This window comes from Leuciscus leuciscus (genome assembly GCF_965113295.1).
Source record: "Leuciscus leuciscus genome assembly, chromosome: 25".
NCBI lineage: Eukaryota > Metazoa > Chordata > Actinopteri > Cypriniformes > Leuciscidae > Leuciscus > Leuciscus leuciscus.
In genome coordinates this window covers 3204117-3224860 of record NC_138724.1, presented here as the reverse complement: position 1 = coordinate 3224860, position 20744 = coordinate 3204117, and the positions used below count along the sequence as shown (strand labels likewise).

General features: G+C 38.8%; 1 long non-coding RNA gene and 1 gene segment (V, D, J or C); one reads left to right on the top strand and one right to left on the bottom strand.

Moving 5' to 3' along the window:
• The window catches only part of LOC309490516 (Ig kappa chain V-III region MOPC 63-like), a 225856-nt gene that overhangs the window by 23900 nt on the left and 181212 nt on the right, over window positions 1-20744 (bottom strand).
• On the top strand, window positions 19032-19861 carry LOC309490601. The gene is made up of 3 exons (XR_014202748.1): window positions 19032-19167; window positions 19342-19520; window positions 19760-19861. It is a non-coding gene; the product is annotated as an uncharacterized lncRNA (long non-coding RNA).

Genomic DNA, 20744 nt, shown 5'->3' with positions numbered 1-20744 from the left:
CATTAACTGATCTTGATTAAACTTCAGCAGTGTGTTCGTTGTAAGAGGCCGATCACATGGATGTGACTATTGTGAGTCAAAGTTATAGCGCCACCAACTGGCAGCAGGAAGTGTGTCCCTTTCAAAATGCTTTGAAATCACCCTCTTATTTTTACCCGATTTGCTTCAAAGTTTATGTGTATAATGTAAACACACAGCAGATGTAGACCTGTGAAAGGATTTTTGATATCTTTAATACTGTTGCCATGGCAACGCTTCAAACTTTAATATTCTTTTTTGATGCTTTTGAGACTCTTAACATACTTGAAATTGGATGAAACTCGACAGACACATCACATTTATTAGCCCGTAGACATGTGCAAAGTTTCAGAAACGGGCGTGGTGAGGGGCTCAGTAGCGCCACCTTTAGTCATAAGTGGGGGGGTTAGTTTTATCAACAGCAACAAAACTTGGTATGTGTATTGTTCTCATCAAGACGGACAACTTTTTAATTTACATTAACGATCTCCGACCAACAGGAAGAGAGATATTTTGGTTTGAATGTGGATTTTCTGAAGAATTTTCTCTCCCTCTCTCTGTGTCTCTGTGTGTGTGAGGGGAGGGGGGATTTGACTATTGCTTTTATATTGTTAATCAAGGTTTCAGGGGCTTTTGGGGTCCTTAACGTGCTCAAAAACTCTTGAAACTTTACATACAAGTCGGAACCCACGGCCATCAGGGACGGGTTGAAGCTGGTACCCGGGCGTGGCAGGGGGGCTCAACAGCGCCCCCTGGAATGGGGTCCGAAAACTTGGTCCATAGATCCAACTAGCTTGCATGAATTAATATGAAACTCAGCACACATATAGATCTCATCGGGCCGAAGAACTTTCGTGCTCTAAGTTTTGCGCCAGCCCAACAGGAAGTCGGCTATTATGGGTTGTTTGGAAAACGCTTGCTGTGGAATGTGAAATACTCCTCCTAGAGAATTCGTCCAATCCCCACAAAACTCGGTCAGCATGAAGTCAAGACATTGAGGATGCTAAATTGCGGACGGATTTTTGATATCTCGAACGGTTTGGCCGTGGCGAGGAAACGAATTTATGGCGAGAAAAGAGAAACACGAAGTGTTGTAACTTCTGCACACATTAACTGATCTTGATGAAACTTCAGCAGTGTGTTCGTGGGAAGAGGCCGATCAGATGGATGTAACTATTGTGAGTCAAAGTTATAGCGCCACCAACTGGTAGCAGGAAGTGTGTCACTTTCAAAATGCTTTTGACAAAAGTGGGGGGGTTAGTTTTACCCACAGTTATAAAAATCAGTACGTATATTGTTCTCATCAAGCCGGACAACTTTCTAATTTACAGTCATTAGCTCAGACCAACAGGAAGTCAGATATTTTGGTTTGAATGTGGATTTCTTTGCAAAATCAGCCTCTGAATTTTTACCCAGTCCTCTTAAGTGGTTTATTTTATTCCCACAAAACTTTTTCAACATGATGCAGGAAGTCAGATATTTTGGTTTGAATGTGGATTTCTTTGCAAAATCAGCCTCTGAATTTTTACCCAGTCCTCTTAAGTGGTTTATTTTATTCCCACAACACTTTTTCAACATGATGAAAATACATTAAAGATGCTAAATTGTAAACGCATAATAAATATCTCAAACGGTTTTGCTATGGCGAGGGATTAAAGTAATGTCAAAAAAGGAAACACTAAAAACCTCCTATCTTCTAAAAATGTAATTATACACTATGTATTTCTATATAAAATTATACAAATATCAGAACTAAACCCATTTTATTCTTTTTTTTTCTATTTAATAATTGTTTAAGTTTAAAAACATCCAGAATGTTTTTTTAGTCCAAATTTTCTTTTTAAAATATGTCATTCATAGTGCTATACTGCCCTCTTGTGTTCAAAGTCAGGTAGGCCTATTGTATCTATATAAAATATACTAGGTACCGGTATGTGACGGTGAGGAATATTTTACCACCGGTTAATCAACGTGTGACACTGCTGGGGGCTTTTGAATTGCTAACTTAAAAATGAAAGTAAAATATGTTTGTCCGCACTGACATGGATAATGGTGCAGAGCGAGCGTTTTCAATGAATTCCTATGGAAGTAGGAATGAACTAAAAAACGTTCGCTCTTCTCTGCCCGTTCCTCGCCGTGGACGCACACCATATATACAGTATATATATATATATATATATATATATATATATTTATTTATTTATTGTTACATATATATAATGTATATATTTTTTGTTACATTTATATATATATATATATATATATATATAAATATAGCTGCGAGCAGCGATGGAGGGCCCAAGCCGGTGACACCGCCACCCCGGTGGCTTTAGTGTAACTAAAGGCACCAGGGTGGCGGTGCCACCGGCTTGGGCCCGCAATCGCTGCTCGCAGCTATATTTTATTATTATTATTATTATTATTATTATTTTGTCAACCTTTCGGGCACTTTTGGGGCCCTTAACATGCTCGAAAACTCTTGAAACTTTGCACACGGGTCAGAACCTGCGGCCATCAGGGCTGGGCTGAAGCTGGTACCCGGGCGTGGCAGGGGGGCTCGACAGCGCCCCCTGGAACGGGATCCGAACACTTGTCCATAAATCAAACACACTTGCATGTAATAATATGAAACTCGGTACACATATAGATCTCATCGGGCCGAACAACTTTCGTGCTCTAAGTTTTACGCCAGCCCAACAGGAAGTCGGCTATTATGGGTTGTTTGGAAAACGCTTGCTGTGGAATGGGAAGTACTCCTCCTAGAGAATTCATCCAATCCCCACCAAACTCGGTGTGCATGAAGTCAAGACATTGAGGATTCTAAATTGCGGACGGATTTTTGATATCTCGAACGGTTTGGCCGTGGCGAGGAAACGAATTTATGGCGAGAAAAGAGAAACACGAAGTGGAATAACTTCTGCATACATTAACTGATCTTGATTAAACTTCAGCAGTGTGTTCGTGGTAAGAGGCCGATCAGATGGATGTAACTATTGTGAGTCAAAGTTATAGCGCCACCAACTGGCAGCAGGAAGTGTGTCACTTTCAACATGCTTTTGACAAAAGTGGGCGGGTTAGTTTTAACTACAGTAAAAAAAAAATAGTTTGTATATTGTACTCATCAAGCCGGACAACTTTCTAATTTACATTCATTAGCCGCAACCAACAGAAAGTCAGATATTTTGGTCTGAATATGGATTTTTTTGCTAAATCAGCCTCTGAGTTTTTAGTTACTCCTCCTAAAAGGTTTATTTTATTCCTACCAAACTTTTTCAACCTGATAAAAATATATTAATGATGCTAAATTGTAAACGGATATTGAATATCTCAAACAGTTTTGCTATGGCGAGGGATTCAATTAATGTCAAAAAGGAAGCAGGAAACATCTCATAACTTCTAAAAATGTAATTATACACCATTTATTTTTATATACAATTATACAAATATTAGAACTAAACCCATTTTATTCTGTTTTTGCAATTCAAGGAGTATGAAAAAGTTAAAAACAGGCTATTTAGTGCTATTTGGTTGAACAAAAAAAGCAAACATAGGGCTATACTGCCCTCTTGTGTCCAAAAGGATATCAAAATAGTATATAAAACCTTTTACTAGGTAGGCCTATTGTATTTAAATATAAATGTATTAGGTATATGACTGTGAGGATATTTTCCCATCGGTTAATCGACGTGTGACACGAGCGGGTGCTTTTAAATCGCTAATATAAAAGTGAAAGTAAAAAACGGACGTCCGCACGGACATTGATAATGGTGCACGTTGGAAAGAATGATACTTTTAAACATAACACTAAACCGCCATTAGGTGTCGCCAGGCGACCATCTTAACCCTCTGGGGACCAAGGTGTTTTTGGAGCCCTTGAGATGTTCTGACATGCCTTGAAATTTGTGCTTTTTTCAGTTATTTATAAACATGTTAATGGCAAAGGTGTAAAATCACTCTATATAGCACAAACAGGGCTACCAAAATATGCGAGCAATGTGTATGTAGATGTTTGTATTTTTAAGAGAATAATGTTTATGCGTGGTTATTGGAAAAAATAAAAATGAAAGTGGCTGAATTAAGACCACAAAACACATATTAAATATGTGTCCACAAGACTTTTGTCTAATTGATGTTGTACCTTTGAGTACTGGCTTCAAAATTATGTGAAAATAGTCTTGCTTTATCGTTCACAAAAAAAAAATACATTGATTTAAATAGTGTAAAACAGGTTTTGCTTGGAAAGCCAATATGCGAGGGGGGCGTGAAGGAGTAGTTTACACCTGGGATGTCCCACCCACTCTGCATAATGACTCTGAATAGCCATTCATTCAAGGTGTGACACTGACTGAGCCACAATGCAAGGACAATGTATTTAGAAGAATACTTATATTGACCATTTAAGATTTCGCTTACATCTATCTTGTAAATATGTTTAGCTATTTTATTAAAAATGTTACAATTACAACAATAATTACAATTTCAACAATATTTCAAGTGTACTCTTTCTTTGTAAAAAAAAAAAAAGAAAGAAAAAAAAGATTATAGGCCTACATTTTATCATATGTATTCATTAGTTTGAATATAGCCAACAATGGAACATCTAACATCTTAGTCTATGACTTTATTTTTGACAAAAATAGTGTGACTAACGCCTGACTAACGTTGTTTTATTGAAATATCAGGGCATATAAATGTTCATTTACGTTGCTTATACAAATACATTTTATTTCAACATATTCCAGTCGATTTTACTCATCTCAGTAACGTAGACTCACTGTATTCCGGACACTTTGCACAGTAAAAAGTCCTGTAAGATATCAATTCGCGGAAAGAGAAACCTGATTGGCTCGTCTGTCTCTGGGGACATGCCTTCCACACGTTTCCAAAGTTTGATTGACACATTTTGGACCAATCATTTTGGAGAAATCTTGAAAAAACCGCCGGGAGACGCAGTGTCCGGATTACCGTGAGGACTCACTGTTTTCCGGACGGTTGAATTTTTTTACTCACCGTGTTTCGGACAGGTAAGAAGGAGTCATTTCTAATATAAAACACATACATTTTAACAACTATAAATTGGTAAAATAATGATATTAATCTTCATATGTTGTATATTTATTATTTATAAGCGTCTATACACTCTTTTAATCGACGGTTGCTCATGTGAAGCACATGGCATCGACGATTGCACATGTGAAGCACATGGCAGTATTATATTCTAACCTTAATGTCATATTTAAGAAATTAAGAATTTTAAATAATCTTAGTATATTGTTATAGCTAGAAATACTGCTCATGTAAAGTCATGTGGAGGATTTATTTACCGTAAATAAACACAATTCTGCCAATTTGTTGAATTATTGAACGCATTTAATTATTACAAAAGAGAACTAATTAACACATAAAATTGATCAAAAACAAAAACAGAATGAACACAAATATAACACAAAAATAACTTAATTTTAACAATAACAATTTATAATGATATATGTCTATATCTAACAATATCTATTCTATCTGTTTATCTATATAATGTCTATATATATAATGTCTATATCTAACTATCTATTCTATCTGTTTATCTATCTATAGGCTATCTATTACGTATTTACATAGTGACACCACACTTGTGACACAGCCACTCTCCGTCAGGGACAGTGTCTGTGTCCACACACGCCATGTGGAACCACAGCTGGCAGAGGTCACATTGGATCCACTCGTCCACCTCTGCGTTGGACCCTGGTGGTAAACTGCTTTTGCATACAGAACAGTAGCTGCCATCATCCATCGCAGGCGCTCCTCTTCTCGCTGCCTTAGCCTGTCTAGCCCTTTTTGCTTCCCTATTCTTCTCCTGTTCCTCCTTCCTTTTCTTCTTCTGTTCTTCTTTTTCTTTTTCTTTGGCCTCTAGGTTGTCAAGGTGTGCCACATAATCGTCACTTGTTATGACCCGGGCTTGCAGTGGCACCCGACGCCGGATCCCTTCCGCTCTCTGGCCAAAGGTGGGTGTGACCAGGATGTCCGCTAAATATTGTGGAATGAGGCCAGTTTCCACCAAGTAATTTTTTGTGCTCTTGTTACAAGTAGGACAGACCGGTGAAGTGGAACAGGTGGCCACAGCAGAGGAGGAAGACGCTACTGCTGTGGTGGAGCTGGGCACAGCAGATGAGGGAGCAGCAGCTGCCATGGAGGAGGAAGCAGTGGCTGCCATGGAGGAGGAGGAGGGCGCATCGGCTGCAGTGAAGGAGGAGGAAGCAGTGGCTGCCGTGGAGGAGGTGGGCACAGCAGCTGCACTGGGCACAAGCTTTACAATCTAGATAGAGAGTGCTCAAGTTAAAAACTGGTATTCTTCACATTATGTTAGATTTAAGTTACATAACACAATTAATAGGAATATTTTTAGAAAATACAATAAAGAACCTAACCTGTGTCATGTCCACTGCTTCTCTTGACAGAGGATAGATGCCGGCCTTCCGGAATCCTGACATGATGTTGGCTGCATTGACGGCCTTTTCATAGGCATGCTTCAGCACAGAGGAGAAGTGCTTCTTGCCAATCACCATGTCTCCTCTCACCAGGCCCATGCGACTGGCCAGGGTGCTGAAAACTCCCTTCAGGGGGTTGAAAACACTAATGTCCAGTGGCTGCAGCATGTGAGTTGTGTGGGGGGGAAGGAGGAGAATCTCAATCTGGTTTTCCCTGCAGACGTCTATTATGTGACGGCCACAGTGAGTTTCATGTTGGTCCATTATAAGTACTAGAGGGCGTGCAGGAGGGGCATACTTGATAAAATGGTCCAGCCATTTCAAAAATAGCTCTGCAGTCATGTAGCCTTTGTCCGCATAACCGTAAAGGCTATTTTCTGGCCCACCCAAGGCATACGCCACACTGGGAAGGCAGCGGGGATAAATGATGAAGGGAGGGACACTTTCACCAGCTGCACTTACTGCTACATGCACAGTGATGTGCTCTCTGGTGGTGGTCTGCTGCCGGTAGATGTGGCGCTTTCCCTTTTGGCAGATCACCTTCTCCTTTGACTTTGGCTTATCTCCGAAGCCTGTCTCGTCGCAGTTCCACAGCTGATGAGGTTTGTCATGGAGACTGTGGAGGTCGATAATTTTAACCAGCAAATTGAAAAAATTATCTATCCCCTCAGGTGTTGCGGCAAGGACCCTGGCCCTATCGAGGGAGTCCGGTGTCCGGGTGGTCAGCTCTGGATGGCGAACTTTAAAGCGGACCCACCAGTTGTCGCTCAACCCCGTCTCCAGGTTGACCAGAGTCTTCCGGCTGCTCTCCTTTATTATCTCCAGGGCAAGACACTTGACTATGGTTCTTGTAAGAGGAAACCCATGATCTGCCATCCAAACAATATAATTGACTAACGATTCCTCTTCCTTCAGGGTAAGGGCCCTATTTGGATGAGGACCACATTCAAATTTCCCCAGCTTGTGGTCTGACAGGGTGGACTTAGGTATCCCGAATTTCTGTGAGACACTTCTCACGCTTTCTCCTGCCTTTAAAGCATTTAATGCTGTGTCTAGCATTTCCCTGCTGTATTTTTTTTTCCCTGACATTCTTCCCTAACATAGCGTAACCAAAAGAAGACATGCATTTGTAAGCTTTTCTGTAATGTTAATACTGTTGTGAGTTCTTATACTTATGGCTTTAACATTAAGTGTTTTTAAAGCATTAATGTTTTTCTTTTTAACAGGCGGGGAGAGGACACCTCAGGCCAGGACACACCAGGGAAAGGGAACGTTAAATGTACGTTATTATATTAAATTAAATGTATATAGTTTATATATATATATATATAGTATATTGTATTATAGTTTTTTGTTGATGTTCATCTTTTCCATATTATTAAATGTATATAGTTATTTTGTTGATGTTCATCTTTTACATGTTATTAAATTTTTACTGTTATAGTTTTGATGTTCATATTTTCCATGTTATTAACGTTATATGTATATAGTTTTTTGTTGATCATATTTTTCCATGTTAATAAATGTATAGTTAATGTTATAAGTTAGTTGTTTGATGTTCACCTTTTCAATGTTATTAAAAGTTCCTTTTATAAAATGAAGTCTAGATTAATTTTTATTGGGTCCTCAAATAACTTAACTTAACGTTAATGTTATAGAAATTATGATTAACTTAACGTTATTAACTTTACTTTTATTTACTGAATAATTTTTTTTAGTAAATAAAAGTAAAGTTAATAACGTTAACGTTAAGTTAACGTTAACTGTTAATCATATATTTACTTTTATGGCTTAACGTTATTAACTTAATGGCTTGAAATTATGTTAAATTGCATGTTATTACAATGCGTGCTGTCCTAAGTTTAACCAGATAACGTGAAATTACACAGATGTGTGGAAATGACTTTTAAAACAGCATTTAACATGAACGTTAATTTAACTTGAGGTGTTTTAATGATGGTGCAGTGATGCGCCGCTGCCGCTGAAATTCATGTTGGACAAAGTGCTTCATTGAACGTGTATATATACCTTAAAGTACAAATATTTGCATATTGTAACTCTTTTAATTATTTTAAGACCATAAGAATGTTTTTTGTTGACACTTTATTGTGGGTGATCATGTTTTAAGAGCTGAGGTATTCTCCGAGGTATTCTCCCCTCTTCCTTTTGTCCGGCCGGAAAACCCTCCCCCCGCCATTTTCTGAACAGTCATTGGTACACGTTAGAAACTCACGTTGATTTCTCTGAAATGACTGGCTGTGGAAACACAAGGTTGGTCTGAGTCGAAAGAGGAGGAGGCAAAGAAGACACAGATATATATAGATGCCGTGACCTGGCAGTGTTTATTTATATCATTTGCGGGAAAAGGTCAAGTGTCCGGAATACCGTGATGTCCGGAATACAGTGAGTCTACGTTAGGCTATAGCAAAGCAGTTTATTCTTTCACACACAGACGCGCGATTCATATTTAGGCTAAACACTCTTTACAAATATGTACCCTTCATTCATCTCACAGAAACGCGAGTCATATTATAGAAATGCGATTCATCTTTTTGCGGTTTACATAGGCCTACACTAACGTTATTCCATAACGTTATTCCACACTTGAGAAAAGAAAACAGCCTACCTTACTCCTCAGCGCGATCTGCTGCTCATATCAGGAGATATTTCTCCTCATCAGCACTGTGGAAACTTTTCTCCATAAAGGCTATAATGTCTCACTCGCGACGCGCTTTGTTTACAGCTGATGTGGGCGTTTCACAGATCTGAAATGGTTCTCGGAATTTGCATTTGAAAAGCACGCGCTCTCCGGGGAGTGGTCACATTACTGTGAATCATCTCGTAATGAGGTCGACTGGAGTCGCTCTCTTTGTATACAGATTACAGAAACTAAGAATATTTGTTTTTTATATAAATGACTTCATTTAAAAGATGCGATCTCAAGCTTTATGCCCGTGGGTCTGTTTGCCTGTTTGACTGAATTTTCGCGGAGTTATAGATAATTTTCGAACGCGTTTCAAACGGGAGTTTACTGACAGAGAGAAGGCAGAAATCGCATCATGTTAATTTTTCTTTATTTGTCAAAAAGCAAAACACTTTATTTTTATTGTGAGTATACAGAAAAAAAATAGAAACTGAACAGGATCGATTGATGTATTACACGAAAATGAAAGATCAAAATTAACAGAGCATTTAGTGTTTATTTTCATTGCTAAAAAAAAAAACGAGCAAAAGTCCCAGAGGGTTAATGAGCGAGTCATTGATTCATTCGTTCAAACGATTCGTTCGAATGACTGAGTCATTCATGATAGAGACAGATGTTTATGGATTGATCATTGAATCTTTGAGTCAACCGATTCGTTCTAAATGCTGAATCATTCAGTAATGAGAAAACAAGTTGCTGTGAGATGCGCGACGGTTCTGCTGTGATCTTTAACTATTTTTGCTGCTGAAACAGAACAAAAACAGTCAATATTGCATCTAAAATGTAAGTGACTTAATTGTAACTGTTTATTAACCTGTTGTATGAAATCAATGTCACAGTTTCAATCGTGATTGTATTCAGGAAATAGTAGCCTACTCGTCAAGTGAGGTTGCTTAACTCTATGTTATAAAATATTTAAAAACTCCATATTTGTAATTTTTATAGTCAGTATGTTGTTAACTGGGTTGCTTTTTTGTGTGCTGCGCTCATTTGTTTACAATTCTCCTGGAGAAGCTGCACGAGCCTCAGCAGCGCAACCTTGTTACCATTGATCAGTAATACATTTGTTATTATTTTTTTGTTATTGACGTTCTAATCAGGCTATACTCTGGTCGGGCAAGTAAAATTCTCTTTCAGGTAGGCCTATTGTATTTATATATAAATATATTAGGGATGTGACTGTGATACAATTTTCCCACCGGTTAATCGACGTGTGACACCGCTGACGGCTTTTAAATCGCTAACTTAAAAGCGAAAGTAAAATACAGATGTCCGCACAGACATTGATAATGGTGCGGAGTAGAGCGAGCATTTTCAATGTATTCCTATGGAAGTAGGAATAAACTAATACATTTTATTTATGTTTTTATGTGTCCACTGTTCAACCGCAACAGCGTCACACACACACACACACACATTCCAGAATTGCAATCTTGACATCGCAGCCTTTTCATTATAGCCCTAATACAATATAATAATAAAAATAGTCAACATAAGATATACGAATTACACTGCTCTGTTTAAATAGTCAGTAGTACAATTTGTACCATTCACAGTAAGCAGAGCTCCGCTGTGGTGTTTCCAAGCACATTTTTGCGCGTGTGAAGAGGATGATTTTTTCCATCGATATTGGAACACGAGTGAAGTACAAAGCCTATAATAAAGAATAGTTTAGCATCCAAATACATCGCAAATATTGAAACATTTTGATTCTACTGAGAGGGTTACGTGAGACCAACATGGCTTACTTTCGTTTTTATTTTTACATTAAATTTAAAGGATTTGTTGTGGAATATTTTGAGTGTATCATAAAATCAGAGACAAGTAATATTTTCTGTCTTATATATATATATATATATATATATATATATGTGTGTGTGTGTGATATATATATAAATATAGCTGCGAGCAGCGATGGAGGGCCAAAGCCGGCGGCACCGCCACCCCGGTGCCTTTAGGTAACTAAAGGCACCGGGGTTGCGGTGCCACCGGCTTGGGCCCGCAATCGCTGCTCGCAGCTATATTTATATATATATTTATTATTATTATTATTATTATTTTTCTGTCAACCTTTCGGGCATTTTTGGGGCCTTTAACATGCTCGAAAACTCTTGAAATTTTGCACACAGGTCAGAACCTGCGGCCATCAGGGCCGGGCTGAAGCTGGTACCCGGGCGTGGCAGGGGGGCTCAACAGCGCCCCCTTGAACGGGGTCCGAAAGTTTGGTCCATAAATCAGACACGCTTGCATGTAATAATATGAAACTCAATACACATATAGATCTCATCGGGCCAAACAACTTTCGTACTTTTACTTTTTACGCCAGCCCAACAGGAAGTCGGCTATTATGGGTTGTTTGGAAACGCATGCTGTGGAATTTAATGTACTCCTCCTAGGGAATTCATCCATTCGCCTCCAAACTCAGTCAGCATGAAGTCAAGACATTGAGGATGCTAAATTGCGAACAGATTTTTGATATCTCGAACGGTTTGGCCGTGGCGAGGACACGGATTGATGGCGAATAATGGAAACAGGAAGTGTGTTATAACTTCTGCATACATTAACTGATCTTGATTAAACTTCAGCAGTGTGTTCGTTGTAAGAGGCCGATCACATGGATGTGACTATTGTGAGTCAAAGTTATAGCGCCACTAACTGGCAGCAGGAAGTGTGTCCCTTTCAAAATGCTTTGAAATCACCCTCTTATTTTTACCCGATTTGCTTCAAAGTTTATGTGTATAATGTAAACACACGGCAGATGTAGACCTGTGAAAGGATTTTTGATATCTTTAATACTGTTGCCATGGCAACGCTTCAAACTTTAATATTCTTTTTTGATGCTTTTGAGACTCTTAACATACTTGAAATTGGATGAAACTCGACAGACACATCACATTTATTAGCCCGTAGACATGTGCAAAGTTTCAGAAACGGGCGTGGTGAGGGGCTCAGTAGCGCCACCTTTAGTCATAAGTGGGGGGGTTAGTTTTATCAACAGCAACAAAACTTGGTATGTGTATTGTTCTCATCAAGACGGACAACTTTCTAATTTACATTAACGATCTCCGACCAACAGGAAGAGAGATATTTTGGTTTGAATGTGGATTTTCTGAAGAATTTTCTCTCCCTCTCTCTGTGTCTCTGTGTGTGTGAGGGGAGGGGGGATTTGACTATTGCTTTTATATTGTTAATCAAGGTTTCAGGGGCTTTTGGGGTCCTTAACGTGCTCAAAAACTCTTGAAACTTTACATACAAGACGGAACCCCCTGCCATCAGGGACGGGTTGAAGCTGGTACCCGGGCGTGGCAGGGGGGCTCAACAGCGCCCCCTGGAATGGGGTCCGAAAACTTGGTCCATAGATCAAACTAGCTTGCATGAATTAATATGAAACTCAGCACACATATAGATCTCATCGGGCCGAACAACTTTCGTGCTCTAAGTTTTGCGCCAGCCCAACAGGAAGTCGGCTATTATGGGTTGTTTGGAAAACGCTTGCTGTGGAATGTGAAATACTCCTAGAGAATTCGTCCAATCCCCACAAAACTCGGTCAGCATGAAGTCAAGACATTGAGGATGCTAAATTGCGGACGGATTTTTGATATCTCGAACGGTTTGGCCGTGGCGAGGAAACGAATTTATGGCGAGAAAAGAGAAACACGAAGTGTTATAACTTCTGCACACATTAACTGATCTTGATGAAACTTCAGCAGTGTGTTCGTGGTAAGAGGCCGATCAGATGGATGTAACTATTGTGAGTCAAAGTTATAGCGCCACCAATTGGTAGCAGGAAGTGTGTCACTTTCAAAATGCTTTTGACAAAAGTGGGGGGGTTAGTTTTACCCACAGTTATAAAAATCAGTACGTATATTGGTCTCATCGAGCCAGACAACTTTCTAATTTACAGTCATTAGCTCAGACCAACAGGAAGTCAGATATTTTGGTTTGAATGTGGATTTCTTTGCAAAATCAGCCTCTGAATTTTTACCCAGTCCTCTTAAGTGGTTTATTTTATTCCCACAACACTTTTTCAACATGATGAAAATACATTAAAGATGCTAAATTGTAAACGCATAATAAATATCTCAAACGGTTTTGCTATGGCGAGGGATTAAAGTAATGTCAAAAAAGGAAACACTAAAAACCTCCTATCTTCTAAAAATGTAATTATACACCATGTATTTCTATATAAAATTATACAAATATCAGAACTAAACCCATTTTATTCTTTTTTTTTTTCTATTTAATAATTGTTTAAGTTTAAAAACATCCAGAATGTTTTTTTAGTCCAAATTTTCTTTTTAAAATATGTCATTCATAGTGCTATACTGCCCTCTTGTGTTCAAAGTCAGGTAGGCCTATTGTATCTATATAAAATATACTAGGTACCGGTATGTGACGGTGAGGAATATTTTACCACCGGTTAATCAACGTGTGACACTGCTGGGGGCTTTTGAATTGCTAACTTAAAAATGAAAGTAAAATATGTTTGTCCGCACTGACATGGATAATGGTGCAGAGCGAGCGTTTTCAATGAATTCCTATGGAAGTAGGAATGAACTAAAAAACGTTCGCTCTTCTCTGCCCATTCCTCGCCGTGGACGCACACCATATATACAGTATATATATATATATATATATATATATATTTATTTATTTATTTATTGTTACATATATATAATGTATATATTTTTTGTTACATTTATATATATATATATATATATATATATATAAATATAGCTGCGAGCAGCGATGGAGGGCCCAAGCCGGTGACACCGCCACACCGGTGGCTTTAGTGTAACTAAAGGCACCAGGGTGGCGGTGCCACCGGCTTGGGCCCGCAATCGCTGCTCGCAGCTATATTTATTATTATTATTATTATTGTTGTTCAAGGGTTCGGGGGCTTTTGGGGCCTTTAACGTGCTCAAAAACTCATGAAACTTTGCACACAGGTCAGAACCTGCGGCCATTAGGGCCAGGCTGAAGCTGGTACCCGGGCGTGGCAGGGGGGCTCAACAGCGCCCCCTGGAACGGAATCCGAACACTTGTCCATAAATCAAACACACTTGCATGTAATAATATGAAACTCGGAACAGATATAGATCTCATCAGGCCGAACAACTTTCGTGCTCTAAGTTTTACGCCAGCCCAACAGGAAGTCGGCTATTATGGGTTGTTTGGAAACGCATGCTGTGGAATTTAATGTACTCCTCCTAGGGAATTCATCCAATCGGCTCCAAACTCGGTCAGCATGAAGTCAAGACATTGAGGATGCTAAATTGAGGACGGATTTTTGATATCTCGAACGGTTTGGCCGTGGCGAGGAAACGGATTTATGGCGAATAATGGAAACAGGAAGTGTGTTATAACTTCTGCATACATTAACTGATCTTGATTAAACTTCAGCAGTGTGTTCGTTGTAAGAGGCCGATCACATGGATGTGACTATTGTGAGTCAAAGTTATAGCGCCACCAACTGGCAGCAGGAAGTGTGTCACTTTCAAAATGCTTTGAAATCACCCTCTTATTTTTACCCGATTTGCTTCAAACTTTGTGTATAATGTAAACACACGGCAGATGTAGACCTGTGAAAGGATTATTGATATCTTTAATAATGTTGCCGTGGCAACGCATCAAACTTTAATATTCTTTTCGGATGCTTTTGAGACTCTTCACATACTTGAAAATGCATGAAACTCAACAGACACATCACATTTATTATCCAGTAGACATGTGCAAAGTTTCAGAAACGGGCGTGGTGGAATGGCTCAGTAGCGCCACCTTTAGTAAAAAATGGGGGCTTAGTTTTACAAAGAGTCACAAAACTCGCTACGTATATTGTTCTCATCGAGCCGGACAACTTTCTAATTTACACTCATTAGCTAAAAGCAACAGGAAGTCAGATATTTTTGTTTGAATGTGATTTTTTGGAGAATTTTCTCTCTCTCTCTCTCTGTCTCTGTGTGTGTGAGGGGTGGGGGTGATTTTTCTTTGAGTGGGAATACTTTTAATTATTGGTTTTCATGGTTTCAGGGGCTTTTGGGGCCCTTAACATGCTCGGAAACTCTTGAAACTTTGCACACAGGTCAGAACCCGCAGCCATTAGGGCCGGGCTGAAGCTGGTACCCGGGCGTGGCAGGAGGGCTCGACAGCGCCCCCTGGAATGGGATTCGAACACTTGTCCATAAATCAAACACGCTTGCATGTAATAATATGAAACTCGGTACACATATAGATCTCATCGGCTTGAACAACTTTCGTGCTCTAAGTTTTACGCCAGCCCAACAGGAAGTCGGCTATTATGGGTTGTTTGGAAAACGCTTGCTGTGGAATGCGAAGTACTCCTCCTAGAGAATTCATCCAATCCCCACCAAACTCGGTGTGCATGAAGTCAAGACATTGAGGATTCTAAATTGCGGACGGATTTTTGATATCTCGAACGGTTTGGCCGTGGCGAGGAAACGAATTTATGGCGAGAAAAGAGAAACACGAAGTGGAATAACTTCTGCATACATTAACTGATCTTGATGAAACTTCAGCAATGTGTTCGTGGTAAGAGGCCGATCAGATGGATGTAACTATTGTGAGTCAAAGTTATAGCGCCACCAAGTGGCAGCAGGAAGTGTGTCACTTTTAACATGCTTTTGACAAAAGTGGGCGGGTTAGTTTTAACTACAGTAAAAAAAAAATTGTTTGTATATTGTACTCATCAAGCCGGACAACTTTCTAATTTACATTCATTAGCTCCGGCCATCAGGAAGTCAGATATTTTGGTCTGAATGTGGATTTTTTTGCAAAATCAGCCTCTGAATGTTTAGCCACTCCTCTTAAACTATTTATTTTATTCCCACCAAACTTTTTCAACATGATGAAAATACATTAAATATGCTAAATTGTGAACGGATAATAAATATCTCAAACAGTTTTGATATGGCGAGGGATTAAAGTAATGTCAAAAAAGGAATCAGAAAACATCTCATATCTTCTACAAATGTAATTATACACCGTTTATTTTTATAGAAAATTATACAAATATTAGAACTAAACCCATTTTATTCTGTTTTTGCAATTCAAGAAGTATAAAAAAAGTTAAAAAAAGGCTATTTAGTGCTATTTGGTTCAACAAAAAAGCAAACATAGGGCTATACTTCCCTCTTGTGTCCAAAAGGATATAAAAATAGTATATTAAACTTTTTACTAGGTAGGCCTATATTGTATTTAAATATAAATGTATTAGGTATATGACTGTGAGGATATTTTCCCATCGGTTAATCGACGTGTGACACGAGCGGGTGCTTTTAAATCGCTAATATAAAAGTGAAAGTAAAATTCGGACGTCCGCACGGACATTGATAATGGTGCACGTTGGAAAGAATGATACTTTTAAACATAACACTAAACCGCCATTAGGTGTCGCCAGGCGACCATCTTAATGAGCGAGTCATTGATTCATTCGTTCAAACGATTCGTTCGAATGACTGAGTCATTCATGATTGAGACAGATGTTTATGGATTGATCATTGAATCTTTGAGTCAACCGATCCGTTCTAAATGCTGAATCATTCAGAAAAGAGAAAACAAGTTGCCGTGAGATGCGCGACGGTTCTGCTGTGATCTTTGTTTAACTATTTTTGCTACTGAAACAGAACAAAAACAGTCAATATTGCATCTAAAATGTAAGTGACTTAATTATAACTGTTTATTAACCTGTTGTATGAAATCAATGTCACAGTTTCAATTGTGATTGTATTCAGGAAACGGTAGCCTACTCGTCAGGTGAGGTTGCTTAACTCTATCATAGGTTATAAAATATATAAAAACTCCATATTTGTCATTTTTATAGTCAGTATGTTGTTAACTGGGTTTCTTTTTTGTGTGCTGCGCTCATTTGTTTACGTTTCTCCTGGAGAAGCTGCACGAGCCTCAGCAGCGCAACCTTGTTACCATTGATCAGTAATACATTTATTATCAACTGTTGATTGCAACTTAAAATGAATGTAATAAAATTAGAATAATCTCTCGTTTTAGTGATTCCCAAGTTATTTTTTGTCATTGACGTTCAAATCAGGCTACTCTGGTCGGGCAAGCCAAATTCTCTTTCAGGTAGGCCTATTGTATATATATATAAATATATTAGGGATGTCGGTTAATCGACGTGTGACACCGCTGGGGGCTTTTAAATCGCTAACTTAAAGTAAAATACAGATGTCTGCACAGACTTGAATAATGATGCTGAGTAGAGCGAGCATTTTCAATGAATTCCTATGGAAGTAGGAATTAACTAAAAAACGTTCACTTTGTTCTGCTCGTTCCTCGCCATGGGCGCTCACAGTTATGAATGCCTGTTTAGCCAAGAGCTTTTAGTTTAATTTTAAAATGAACGCCATTTCGGGGGGTGGATTGCTTGAATTTATTTTACAAAAGCACAATGTTGTGTTTTATTGCGAGTGTATATAAATAAAAAAGTAAATACTCTGCAGTTTGAATGATATCCTGTATGAACAAAATGATGTGCCAATTATGTTTTTATGTGTCTACTGTTAAATCACACACACATTCCAGCATTGCAAACTTGACATCGCAGCCTGTTCATTATAGCCTTAATAAAATATAATAAAATAGTAAACCTAACATATACACACTGCTCTGTTTAAATAGTCAGTAGTACAATTTGTACATTAACAGTAAGCACTGCTCCACTGTGATTTTTCCAAGCACATTTTTGCGCATGTGAAGAGGATGATTTTTTCCGTCGATATTGGAACACGAGTGAAGTACAAAGCCTATAATAAAGAATAGTTTAGCATCCAAATACATCGAAACTGTTGAAATGTTTTGATTCTAATGAAAGGGTTACGTGAGCCCAACACTTACTTTCGTTTTTATTTTTACATTAAATTTAAAGGATTTTTTGTGGAATATTTTGAGTGTATCATAAAATCAGAATAAGGTAAGGCAAGTAAAATTTCTCGTCTTTATTTTATATATATATATATATATATATATATATATATATATATATATATATATAAATATAGCTGCGAGCAGCGATGGAGGGCCCAAGCCGGTGACACCGCCACCCCGGTGCCTTTAGTGTAACTAAAGGCACCAGGGTTGCGGTGCCACCGGCTTGGGCCCGCAATAAAATAATATTGGGCCCGCAGTAAAAGACGTGACCGGCCCACGCCTGCAGCCACGGAAGAACAAGCCCGGGCAAATCCTTCACTCTCGTCTCTTCCAGCTTCCAGAAGTTTATTCCAACAGGGTTTTCCACAGAGCCGGATAATTTATACTTCACGTACCTCATGTGAGTAACTCTTTGTATTGTTAAAAGTTAGATTTTACCCTAATTAACGTGTTTGTGTTGTGCAATCTGCAAAAGTATCGCTCCGTTTCCTACAAACTCTTGCGACCGCCAACTTCGAATGTGCTCTATCTCAAACAGTTTGTTAACTTGAGCTCATACTGTATAAATCTACGTGTGTGTGTGTGTTGAATAAGTAATACTGTCTTTGTGTGATAGTTCAGTGTTTCAGAGGTGTTTGTAACTTCTTCAAAAGCATTGTCTTGTCTTCGACATACAGGGTGGGCCATTTATATGGATACACCGTGGTGGCATGGGAGTGGTTGGTGATATTGAGGTCCTGTTTGTGGCACATTAGTATATGTCATGGTCACCACCCATCTTGAGGAGTTTGCCCCCTCACATGTACTGGTGTGCCACAAACGGGACTTTGGTGTCACCAGCCATTCCCATGTTGTTGCGGTGTATCCATATAAATGGCCCACCCTGTAGTTTGGCAGTGGACGCACGGACACACAGACGCACGGACACACACGAAGCCACAGCTAGCTGAGTGATTATCGCCGGTTGGAGATTAATGTGCCACTGAAGGAAGTGGTTGCCAAGTCTCCTGGTGTGGCAGAATTTAAGGAAAGATGGCCTGCCCTCTTCCAACCACTCCAGTTAAGTGACTTATCATTCAGTTTTTCCTGACACTGCTCACTTCTGAGAATCTTTTTGGGAAATTGTGACTTGGACATGAGATAGTAGATTCACTGTTTTGCTTTGCATAAAGATAAAATGTTGCTAATCTTTAAACCCCCTTAAATAACAGTCAAACATTTGCTGTCCTACAGGTGAACGAGGAGTTCTGGAGATGTACTGCGGTTCCCCTGGACGTTTATGTCACAGCTGGACAAGCACAGCCCAAAGCTCCTCGAGCTCTCGAGTGCCAAGAGGAGCAACTGGTCAACGCATCAATAACTTGTTGCTGGAGCTGATACAGGCGGGGCTAAAGTGGTTACAAAGTTAAAAGGTACAATATTAATCAATTGAGTAGTTTGATTTTTAGTTATCTTGCTTATCTGGGTGATTTTGTTTGTTTGTTTGTTAATTAGACAGTTTTTTCTAAATAGTCTCAATTGTTATTACTATTATTATATTATAATGAATAATAAAGATAAACTAATACAGACCTACAGTAATGATGGCATTACAGGGTTGGAGTGAATTTACCAACACAAATAATGTCTTCATTATTGTTGTATTAACTAGGACCCAGTGCCAGTGCAGTGAAGAAGAGAGATGTCCCTCTGAGACGAGACGCCTCTTTGAGTGTATGGGAGAGAGTGGACAGGAGCTCATCTCTGATTACTGGGTCGGTCTGGTGAACAGGATTAACCCTCTGGGGTCTGAGGGGTTTTTGGGGTCCTTGAGATGTTCTGACATGCCCTGACATTTGTGCTTTTTTCAGTTGCTTATAAACATATTAATGGCAAAGGTGTAATTACACTCTATTTAACACAAACAGGGCTACCATAATATGTGAGCAACATGAATGTACATGTTTGTATTTTTGAGAGAATAATGTTTATGCATGGTTTTTGAAAAAAACTAAAAACTAAAGTTTCTGAAATAAGGCCACAAAACACATACTAAATACGTGTCAATAAGACTTTTGACTAATGCATGTCGTTGCCTAGTTTTTTCTTCAAAATGATGTGAAAATCATCCTCCCTAATCATTCACATAACACAATACATTGATTTAAATCTTGTAAAACACTTTTTGTTTGTAAAGGCGATATGCGCAAGGGGCGTCAACAATCCAACACCATCATGCATATTGAGTGGTTTACACCTGAGGAGACAATGGGGCCCGCATACTTAATGAGCCATTCATTCAGGTGTGTCACCTATAGCCACAAGAAAGAATGCAAGAGCATTCTTATATATCTTATATACAGTATGTATATGTATATGTATATATATATATATATATATATATATATTCTACCAAATTGGTTCACAGTTGGAAGCATCTCAATTTTTATTTTTTTCACAAATTGTGCTTTCAAATTGTATAATATCCAAGGAAAACATGTCTAGTAATTGTGCAGTTAATACGCTGATTTCACGCAGCCGTTATTTTGAAATCGAAAGCGAGGCTCCGGTGGGAAGAAAACCGGAAGTGTCGGCTTTAATCACAGGAGAGTCGTGAATGCGATGGCGTATTGTTGTGTTTAATGATGTTGTGTCAA